We start from the raw sequence: 12,296 nt of genomic DNA, 5'->3' as shown, positions 1-12,296 counted from the left end.
CACACACTGTACCCTTGACATATGCATCCCCTTGTGTCACACACGACACAACACACCACATACACACCATTATCCATTGCCATTACACCACAACACAACACGTACATGCTGCAAACACATATACATGCACATCCATCACACAACGTATACACATGGGTGGCTCTCGGCGACTCAGCGACAGCGACAGCGCTCTCCCAGGTGCCTCAGCGGCGGTTTCCGCTCACTGAAGGGGACAGACGGTGAACGCGAGCTTCAGTGGAGAAAAGAAGGGAATAACTTCGGGGTCGGCCGAAGGCGGAAAACACAACCAGCAGTAGCCGCCGTTCGGAGCTGCGCTACACAGCGAGGAGCAGGGAGGACCGAGCTTCGTAACACAGCGAGGAGCAGGGAGGGCTGAGCTGTAAAACACAGAGAGGAGCAGCGAGGACCGAGAATTGAGCGTCACAGCACAGTAAGGAGCAGTATAACGAAGTATAACCGGCAAGGCCCTGGCTGCATCTCACGATAAACTGCACCATTTATAACACACCATACCGTAGCAGTGTAGATTTTTGGTGTTTTACCACTGGATGATACTTAGTAATCTGCATCCGAAGATAAGGCTTGTTCGCTCCTTCTAGTATTCTAGTATTCAGACATATGCCCTGTAGGTTACAGGAAAACCCCTTCACCATACGCAACATCTTCTTGAAAAGGGCAGTTCCTGTGTAAGGGACTAAGAAAGAAGCGGAGACACCTACTTCCTGCCAGACCTTCTGCTGAGGTCCCCGCTTAATTGGTCAGTATTGTAGAGTTCTTTCAGATGTCGTAGAAACGCCAAAAGAAGGTTCTCGGGCACTTGGTCAAAGGAGAGGAAAGCAAAATTATTCCACGGGAACCCGGAAAGGCCGTGGCTGCGCAGGATTCCAGGACACTATAATCAGAACCCACACATTTCTGAGGACCTTAGTCCACAAGAGAGGTCATTAAATTCAATTCAAAATCTCTTAAAGGACAGGATACAGGGCTGCCGGCTCGGACCACCGCAACTTCGCGGACGCCGCCGTTGTAGGCTGCCTGCTAAAAACACGCTGGGTGGACTACAATACCCAGAATTCCCTGGGTTCCTGTGCGCCAAGTGGCGCGAAAGTGCTGTTACGCCCCCCGGGCCCTTAAATTGCAACAAGGTTCACCGCACCGCGGGACGCGTGCGGGCGGCGGCGGGCTAAGCCCGGGCAAAGGGCGGGCCCTCTGTGGCCTGAAGAGACTGGACTGGGCACGGGACTCCGCCTAAACTGTAAATTAGCTGTATTAGCTGTATTACTTCTTGATTACACGGTTTTGTGTTTTGTTTTGCTGAATTATAGCTGGTGGTACTTACTGCAACCAACCTATGATGGCTAACTGTAATAACTCCGCCAAAAATCTAGGGGCTACTATGCTTGATAACTACCTGGTTAAGGTGGTTAAAAATATCAATAGCGATCGCAGAGTTTCCCTAGGGAAAGGAGGTTCCCCCGTACAGACACTCCCTAGTTCCTCCCCACATATAGTGTCTACTTTTGAGGATATGGGCGCCAACATTGATAAGGATATGATACTAACCGAGGCACAGATACATTCTAATCCCTTAGACTCAACGGGTATAATTGGCGAGAGCCCATCTAGCCCCGTGGTTATGGCAGAGACTCCCCCCCAACCAGCAAGAGCAGTTAGGGCTTGTAGAAAGTCGTTGGGCAAAAGAGGAGTGGGGAAGGTCAGCAATTCTCGAAAGCCCCTCGAAGCAAAAACCCATACTATTAAAACAAAAGGATTAGACGGGGGATCTGATAAGCCAGTGGGTTGCTGTCATAACAGGCAGTATATAGAAAATATACTGGCAATAGTAGAGGATAAGTTAGCGACAAAAATGGCTGAAATTTTTAGCACATTATTGCTGAAAATTGAAGTACTTACCCAAGAGGTTCATAGTCTGAGGGTACAAGCAACATCGATACCAGCAGATGTACTAACGGTACCTCTAGATTTACCATCTGGAAATTGTGTTGAGCAGGCAATACTCGCGGGCAGCAGTTCAAGACATAAAGCCCCATGTAACGAAACAAGTTTGGAGGCGGAGCCCACTATACCTAGGGATCCCGAAGTGATTCGAGGGTCCCTAGAGGGTAGGCCTCAACCAACTCGAGTTCATAAGGAAGCAAGTGAGCACAACAATAATTATAATGTTAGGATTGATCTCCCACCGGAGGCCGCTCCATTTGTATGTATATTGTCAGGAGTCCCAGAACTTAGCACAGATAAAAAAGAAGGTTACAATGACTTAAAAAACAAAGTAGCCTTCTGGCTTACTAAAAATAGACCCCTCCCCCCTACCATTGATGGTAAAATCTTAAATGTGGGAAGGGTGGGTTGGCTTGGCCACATGATTAAAGATAGACCAGGTGATCTGGTAATAGTAAACTTTAGGAGTACTAATGTGGTCCCATTTTTGAGAGGCTGGTGCCCGCAACTTGCAGATGGACCAATAGTCACGTGGGAACTACCAGATTTTTATCCTACGGTGTATCACGAGGTGAAGGTGCCTTCCCAGATTAACAAAAATGTCATTAACCCTCCCAGGGGTTGGTTCGCACCAGAAAGCATTGAACCCTTGATTACTGCCGGGAGATATGGGCCGTTATCCTGCCTAGATGAGAATGATTGACTCATCGGTAGAGAAGAAATAGTTAATTTAACTTCATTGAAATCCCCCCACATAGAAGATATAAGTTGGAAGGCTATTGCCACAGATCAAAGTAATAATCCTATCACTACCCCTGTTGGTACATTGTCTGCATTACCCAATTTTAGTACGGACTCACCCTCTGCTTTAGCTGAGCCTGTTGATATGTTATCAAGGTATATATCCTGGAATATAGCCGGTCTGGAGTCCAGCCAGTGTATTCCTGATTGGAGGGACTTCATAGATCAGGGCGACATAATTGCATTCCAGGAAACATGGGCTATCACACTGATATTTCGGGTGGGGTATCTGAACTTTAGCAAGCCAGCAATTAGAGGCCAGAAAGGGCGTCCTGTTGGAGGTCTTACAATTTGGGTCCGCCAAAGTGCGGGTGTAAGAGTTGAAGAAGTGACAATTGATAGTCCAGACATAATTGCCTTAAAGATAAAGTCCTGTTGGTTAATATTTATGTCAGGGGCCTCCAGGGAGGAAGGGTTTCTCCGACCCTCCTCCTGTTGGATGACATTCTATCAGGAACAACGACCGATGGCCACAAGATTGTGATGGGGGATTTTAATACTTGTTTTGAGCCTTTGGGTATTGAGGACGGCCCGCTCACTGAGGATGAGGATCTATCCTGGGGTATTCCCCAACTCGAGATACCCCTGATTGCTAAGTGGTCGTGCTCAGCCACATACATCAAGGGGCTATGCCTGGATATGGGTCTAAGAGCTGTTAATGGAAGGGTCAAGTCAGATAGGAAGGGCAGGCATACGTTCAACAACGGCAGACACAGTAGTCGTATCGACTATATTTTGGTCGATGTGAGGCAGTGGTTTGCAGTTGTTGATATGCTAGTTATGGAACGCCCAGAGAGCGATCATGACCCGCTGGTTTTGACCTTAAGGGATTCCAGCTTTCAGAGGTCTGAGGGCAGTGGTCCTAATATAACTGAAAAAGAGGTCATTGTGAGCAATGATACGCGCAGGGTACGCTGGCCCAAAATAGCTGTGGACGCTGGGGCCCGCAGGGCGATAAGAACCTTAGTGTCTAGTTCTGTGGAGCTTTTAAACAATTGTGGCTCACAGGACGAGATTAACAGCGCACTTATACGTACCCATTCTGACTTGTTTCAGGAACTTAAAAAGTTGTTCATCAAATTTATCCCTAAACAACCTAGGACCAAGAAATACTAATCCCCTACCTGGTTTGATAAAGAGTGTAGCAAGACAAAAATAGTTCTCTTTGAGGCTATTAAAAACAAAATTCATAGCCAGATTAGATCTTGTAGAAAACTCTATAATGAGGCAAAACGCAAAGCAAAACAAAAGTGGGACAAGGAACGCTGGCTTATGCTGTCAGAAGCCTGTGGTAAACGCAATATGCAACAGTTTTGGTTCCTCATAAAATGGGGTATCTCACAGGACGCCCACTATAGCCCAGCATCTGTCTCTAATCATCAGTGGGTAAAAAATTTTGAGGATCAGTTTAAGTGTCATACAGTAGAAGTGACTATACCCTACTGTCTTGAGCCCATCGAGCCGTTAATATTCTCAGTTACTGAAGTTATCAATTGCCTGCAAAACATTCCCAAAGGGAGGGCCCCTGGCCCAGATGGTATTCCAGCTGACATTTTTTTGGAAGACCAGGACCTGTGGGTACCTTATATACTCCACCTGGTGAATGCAGTTGCAGCAGGCGCTAAAATTCCTGACTCATGGTTTGGGGCAGAAATCCTTCCTATATACAAGAAAGGCGATCGCTCTGTTCCTTCAAATTACCGGCCTATCAGCCTTATTGATGCGATCCAAAAAATCATAGCGCGCCTCATTTTAGGGAGGATACAGGAATGGATAACAGACTCAGATATTTTGACTCCGTTGCAGGCGGGTTTTAGACCTCATGTAAGCACCCTTGATCAAGCCTTTCGTTTTGCCCTTTTATATTGGAAAACAGTTTTTTTGGGTAAGGACAAGTTGTATGCAGCTTTTGTGGATCTAAGATCTGCATTCGACTTGGTCCCTAGGACTAAATTATGGGATTGCATACTGGAACAGGGAATGCCCAGGGCTCTAGTGCGACTCTTAATGAATCTTCATGCATACACCTATGCCCAAGTCCGCTGGGGTAAGCCTGGCGAGGTTACGGACAGGTTCCATGTTTTGAAAGGTGTTAGACAAGGATGTGTTCTGGCTCCCACTTTGTTTTCCCTGTTTATTAACGGGGTTACCAAATATTTTGCAACACATCCCACGGATGCCCCCCAGATAGCGGGAATGAAAGTACCATTGCTCATGTTCGCGGATGATACCTTGTTATTATCAAAGACAAGGCAAGGCAAGGGCTCCAGCAGGCCCTACTCAGATTTGAGTTATTTTGTGACAAGCATGAGCTAGAAGTAAATGTTTCTAAAACAAAATTCATGGTACTAAGAGGTCGAACACAAACTGTGGCAAGGGTTAAAATGGGTGGTGCTATTCTTGAGCAAACTAATGAATTTACATATCTGGGTGTGCATTTTAGTGATAATTTTAGTTGGAAACCCCAGATTCATATCCAAGCACTTAAACATGTTCAACTAGGCGGTGCCCTTCTTAAGGAATATAAAAGATCATTTACCCGCCCGATGTCCCCACTTATGGAAATCTATGGGTCAAAAATTCTTCCCTCAGTCTTGTATGGGGCAGAGCTTTGGGGTTATAGCAATCTGGACCGACTGATGCTGGCCCAAAACAGATTTACAAGAGGGGCGGTTGGTCTTCCGAGGTCATCCCCACGCATCCCGCTTCTTTATGACCTTGGGCTCCAACCGGTGGAAGATCAAGCCAGATTTCGGCCCTTGGCCTTCTGGCGGAGGTTGTGGTCTACCCCAGAGCTGTTATTATATGCGGAAGCATGCCTCGAGGTAAGGGACACCCTAGGATCCGATAAGATTGGTTGGTTTAAGGGTGTTAGAACCACCCTTTGTGCCATGGGTCTAGGTGCACTTTGGCACAACCCAGACTCAGCTACTTTTCCTTCTAAAAAAGAGCTGAAGCAACTATATTGGGAATGGGTGGTAGGCATAAGACACTCATCCCTTATAGGTAGTTCCCTCACAACATCATTTGTACACGTGAAAGATGTCTCTGCAATTGAAAAGTACTGGGATGTTATTACAAAACCTATGGACCGCAAATTATATCACCAAGTTAGAGTGGGCTCAATACCATTAAGGTGTTTAACCTCAACCTGGGGCACTGGAGACCCAGATAAATGCCCATTGTGTACTGAAATGCGGGGAAAATGTGAACCATTTGTTCTTTGTCTGTCCATTATATGCTGCCCCAAGGAAGAAGTGGTTGGTACCCCTATGCAAAAGTCTGGGCACTCAATCTGCCGAGACTGCTTGTAGGATTCTTAAAACTGATCTTTCACCTACTATAGCAATAGGGGTGGCCAAATTCCTGGGGTGGGCATGGATAATTCGTTCTGAACTATTAAAACAGCTACATGTTTTTGATAAGTAAATTATCTTGAATTTTTGAACTGAGTTTTTAAAAGTAATGTACTTCTTTTTTTAATATGTTAAAATATTTAACAAATGAAGCATTAGATAGATTTAATACGTTCTTAGTAGCTTTTATGAAATATTGTATTTATTGTTATAATCGTTAGCACTGATAATTTTATAAGTATTATGACGTGTAGCATGTCTTTTATGATTAAATATCGAATAAAGACTTCATTGACTTGACTTGACTTGATGTATACACATTGGTGACACTGCACCCACACACCATGCAACCACAACATACACATGTACTGACTCATACACACAACTCAAGCACAACATGACAGGTGCGTGTCCCCTTGCAACGTGCACATATCGGCACAGTTGACAAGTGTGAATGTACCGTCATTGTGGTGCCAGCATTAATTTGGCCTTGAATACTGATGCCATAATGACAGTTGTGTATGTGCTCTCTATGTGTTGCGTACCAGTGTGTCCCCCACCCATGTCATGCCCACTTGTGTCCCCAACATATGCATGTCACAGTAATTAAAAAAAATTACTGTGGCATGTACATGTCTGATGGTCCCATGCCCACGTGCTTTGACCCCCCCAAACGTGTACAGTCAATGCGGGTTGCCTAACTTTGTGTCCAGTGATGGGGGGTCGTTTTTTCACTGTGGTCCCATGGCAGCAGCTACACAGGGTCCTGTCCATTTGTGTCCATCTGGAACCAGAAGTTGAATTGGCAGAAGAGGTGAGTTTTCACCTCTTCTCCCCCAAGCCGCCGAGTAAGATGCGGAAGTCGAACTGACACTTTTTTCTTGGCTCTATGACACATCCAAATCTGCTCGGAGGTAAGTGTGGCTGAAATATGGCCAGCATTCACTCTTTCCTTTGGTGCCATGGCAGTGGTTGGAACTCCTTGGCAGAGTGGGCAGGACTCAGGCGGGTTAAAGTCTATGGGACTGCCAACATCTAAATACAGCGGGTGGACCGTTATGGCTGCAGGTGGGGTTTCAGTTGGAAAACCAATGGCGGGAACGTTACAGCCAACGTCTAAATCAGGCCTGATATCTTGTAATTGACAACATTTTGCAAATAATAATATAAATGACAGGCATTGACAGCAGATTGTGGAAGGCTTTTAAGGGCTATCATGTGGATCTGTGAATCCACCCTGGACCACATGGAGGGGCCATTCTGAACCCCGCAGTAGATCCAAAGCTCCTTTACAGGAAACATTGAAAGAGTTAAAAAATAGTGCCATTTATAAGTGGCATTCAGATGCAAGATGAAAGGAGGTTTGTGATTTGTTACGTACAGTAGTATGAGTGAGAGCAAAGTGGGAAGGATAGCCATTGTTAGTACTTTTCTACTGAGAGTAGAAGATTGTCATATTTCTGACTTGAGATTTGCAAAAGAAAACAGAGAGTAACAGATATTAACATGAAAGTTGGAGAACAGCAAAGAGATTTTGCAAGTACGTGAAATAGGTTGTAATATAAACAACTATGGGGGTTATTCTAACTTTGGAGGAGTGTTAATCCGTCCCAAAAGTGACGGTAAAGTGACGGATATACCACCAGCCGTATTATGAGTTCCATAGGATATAATGGACTTGTAATACGGCTGGTGGTAAATCCGTCACTTTTCCGTCACTTTTGGGACGGATTAACACCTCCTCCAAAGTTAGAATAACCCCCTATGTGTATATTAGCTGAGAGCAAATGTGTAGTTTCTAGACACTGCAGTAAAAGGCAAAAAAGAAGAGATGTTAGATGAGAATATTAAATAAAAAGATAGTGAGCAGGAAAGGAGGAAGATGATTTGCTATACTGAAAACAATAGTTGTTTATCATCCAGCTTGAATGAATGTGTTTGAAATTAGATGTGGGTGCTTGCTTATAGTATGTAATTTATTAGTACGTAATTTGCATCCACTCACAGTGTCAGGCAGGCATTTCAGACCCAGTTACACTCCTACAAAGTCACTTATGTACTGACTAGTCATCTAGACAGTCACACTCAGTCATCTACACATAAAACCATCCACACACCCATTCACTCACCTAAACATCCCTTACATACTAATTCACACACCCATGCAGGCACTGCCATACCTGTTTACCACCTATACAACCAGTCATGGATCCAGCACTCAGACAGTCAGTTACATGTGCACTTACAAACCCATACACCCAGCTATATGCCCAGTCACCTACCCATACAACTACTCACCTATTTACAAAACCATACAGCAACTCGCACGCCTAGTCAGACAACAACAGAGGCACTTGCACATCCACTCACAGACCCACACAGCACTTATGTATCCACCACTAACAGAGCCACTTGCACACACGGTTACATATCCAAACAAACACTAACACAGCCAGTTACCAATCTATACAGCCACTTACATACATATTTATACACCCATACAGTTATTAACACACCCAGTTACTCACTCACTCAGCTACCTAAACATTATGTGACACATCCATAGAGGCACTGATACAGTCACTCACATATCCACTCAACTACTGACACACTCAGTCCCCCACCCATACAACCACTCCTATACTCATTTATACACCCATACTCAGGTACTCACATAGGCCCTCATTCTGACCTTGGCGGTCTTTTCGCAAGACCGCTGAGTTACCGCCGCGGTGAAGACCGCCGACCGCGGCGGTATGCCGCTGTGCGCATTCCGACCGCTGGGAGCGTTCCGCCGGAAAACCGCCAGCAGCCACACTGGCGGTCGGCGGGAAAGTGGAGACTGGTCAACCTCCACCGCCACGCCAGCAGAACACCGCCCACAGAATTACGACCCACATTTCTGTGTGGCGGTCTTCTGTTGGCGGTCTTCTGTTGGCGGTCACATCCCCATGGCTCCTGTCGCCTCCCGGAGGACCAACGCACAAGGTAAGTTGATCGTCCGTGAGGGGAGGGGGTGGGGGGGTGTTGTGTGATGTGTGCGTGCATGGGGGTGTGCGTGTGAGTGTGTAGAGGGGGTGTGTGAGTGCGTGCATGCGGGCGGGGGGTGCTGCTGTGCCTATGGGCAATGTGTGTAGTTCGGCGGGTGCGCATGTCGGCATGTATGTGTGCGGGTATGTGTCCCCGTTGTGTATGTGTGTGTGTAGGGGGTGTGTATATGTGCATGTTGGGGGTGTGTGCATGTCGGGATGCGTGTCTGTGCATGTCGGGGTGGGGGTGGGGAGGGGGTTCGTACCACCTCTGGGGGGTGGCAGGGGGGTGGACGGTGTGGGGGGAGGACTCGGGGGGGCAGTGGGGGGTGGGGGAGACCCCTATCAGTGCCAGGGAAGGAATTCCCTGGCCCCGATAGTGCCTACCGCCATGGTTCGCATGGCGGTTCCCGACCACCAGAAACCGTGGCGGTAAGCAGGGTCATGATACCGTTGGCGGTCTTGGGTCGACCGCCGGGCCGGAGTGCGCAAACTCCAGCCCGTCGGTCATGACCGCCGTGGCGGTCGGAGTGGGGAAGTGGCGGTCGATTGCGGCGGTGACCGCCGCGGTCAGAATGCCATTTTTTTGACCGCCGGTCTGTTCGCGGTCCGACCGCCGCCTCTCCGCCGACCGCCAAGGTCAGAATGAGGGCCATAGTCTGTTACACACTGACATAACCACTTATGTAGCTACTAATTTGCTTATAACATGCAATGTAATAGTATGTCATGAAAAGGTAAATGCATTCGACATTTACTTTTCAGATACCTACTTGTTTTTAAAGAGGAATGGAAGATTGAATGGTGGAGTGAAAAAACATAAGAATTATGCTATTTGACAGCATTCATAAACTGGGCAACAGATTAAATTTTTAGTGCAACTTGCATGTGGCATTTGCAGCAATGAGTGACCATGTCTTCCAGTTTTGGAGAAAGAGCGGAGATCGTAACCACCTGGTCAAGAGGTAAGGGTCCCACAGATAGTCCAGCTGCTGCTGATGATGCACCACTTTCCCCCTGTTAGAAATGGGGTCTTTGGTTGGCAGTCAGGTTACCCCCTGTCCAAGCAAGGGCCACACAGGGACATCTGTGCATCGATTTACGGCGCTTAGTTGTGGATCCTCTTTGGGTTGTGGGGTTTTCAGACACCCCAGGGTCTGTGCGTGGAATCCTGAGCTTGCGGAGCGAAGTTATAATCGCTGCGTTGATCCAGTGGGCGTTGCATGGAATTTTCTCCCGCACAGCAGGCACTGCATCAATTTCCCTCTGGAAGTCGGACTATATCATCACAGGTCAGCTGTGAGTCGATCCGGTGGGCTGTGCGTCGAAGATCCGGTTACAACGCAGGCGCTGCTTCGATCTTCTCCTTGCGAAGTCACGCTGCGTTGTGCTGGTTCAGCATGCAGTGAATTGCTCACCGCGGGGCAGGCTGTACATCGGTTTTAGCAAGCTCTGCATCAAATTTTTGCCACACAAGGAGTCCAGTTGCAAGAGTGAAGTCTTTTTAGTCCTGAGACTTCAGGGAACAGGAGGCAAGCGCTATCCAAGCCCTTCGAGAGCGCTTCTTCACCACAGCCAGAGAGCAGCAAGCCAGCAGGGCAACAGCAAGGCAGCAGTCCTCCACAGAAAGCAGTCAGGTGAGCCCTTTGGGCAGCCCGACAGTTCTTCTTGGCAGGATGCAGGTTCTGGTTACAAGTTTCTTCTCCAGGAAGTGTCTGTGAGGTAGAGCGTCTACCCCAAGAAGTGTCTAAAGTCTGTGGTTTTGGGTCCTCTTCTTATACCCCTTTTGGCCTTTGAAGTAGGCTTACTTCAAAGGAAATTCTCATTTGATTGTGAAATCTTGCCTTGCCCAGGCAAGGCCTCAGACACACACCAGGGGGTTGGAGTCTGCATTGTGTGAGGGCAGGCACATCCCTTTCAGGTGCGAGTGACCACTCCTCCCCTCCCTCCTAGCACAGATGGATCATTGGAATATGCAGGCTACACCCCGGGCCCCCTTTGTGTCAATGTCTGGAGAGAGGTGCAAACAGCCCAACTGTCAATCTAACCAAACAGGGAATCCACAAACAGGCAGAGTCACAAAAATGGTTCAAGCTAGAAAATGCCCACTTTCTAAAAGTGGAATTTTCTAACACACAATCTTAAAACCAACTTTACTAAAAGATGTATTTTTAAATTGTGAGTTCAGAGGTCCCAAACTCCACATGTCTATCTGCTCCCAAAGGGAATCTACACTTTAATCATGTTTAAAGTCCGTCCTCAGGTTAACCTATGAGAGAGATAGGCCTTGCAACAGCGAAACCCGAATTTGGCAGTATTTCACTGTCGGGACATATAAACACATTATTATATGTCCTACCTGAACCATACACTGCACCCTGCCCATGGGGCTACCTAGGGCCTACCTTAGGGGTGTCATACATGTAGGAAAAGGGAAGGGTTAGGCCTGGCAAGTGGGTACACTAGCCAAGTCGAATTTACAGTTTAAAACTGCTCACCCAGACACTGCAGTGGCAGGTCTGAGACATGATTACAGGACTACTTATGTGGGTGGCACAATCAGTGCTGCAGGCCCAATAGTAGCATTTGACCCTGGGCACCTCTAGTGAACTTTACTAGGGACTTACCAGTAAATAAAATATGCCAATCATGGATAAATCAGTTAACAGTACAATTTACACAGAGAGCATATACACTTTAGCACTGGTTAGCAGTGGTAAAGTGCTCAGAGTTCAAAAGCCAACAAAAACAGGTCAGGAAAAATAGGAGGAAGGAGGCAAAAAGTTTGGGGATGACCCTGTAAAACGGGCCAAGTCCAACATGACCCCCTACCAGCCTAAAGCCAGGGGAGAACAATCACTATCCTGATGTACGTCCCTGATTGAGGCGATAGAACAAGGACCCAGGCCCACAACAGCAGGGGCATGTTCGAGTTCTATGCCTGCCTGACTCCAGTTGGATCCCTCTGTCCATACTCTCAGGGCCCACTAAGCTAACCCATGGGGAACCTTTATCCTCCCTGCAGATACCATCTGTGCAGGTCCTAACCTTACTTTGTTCACAGATCTATCCCAGGGGCCGGATAGTACCACGAGGGCCAACACAGTGGTGTTGCCCACTCCACCCTCAA

This window comes from Pleurodeles waltl, chromosome 1_1 (assembly GCF_031143425.1).
Source record: "Pleurodeles waltl isolate 20211129_DDA chromosome 1_1, aPleWal1.hap1.20221129, whole genome shotgun sequence".
Classification (NCBI taxonomy): Eukaryota; Metazoa; Chordata; class Amphibia; order Caudata; family Salamandridae; genus Pleurodeles; species Pleurodeles waltl.
Note: the sequence above shows the minus strand (reverse complement) of the source record.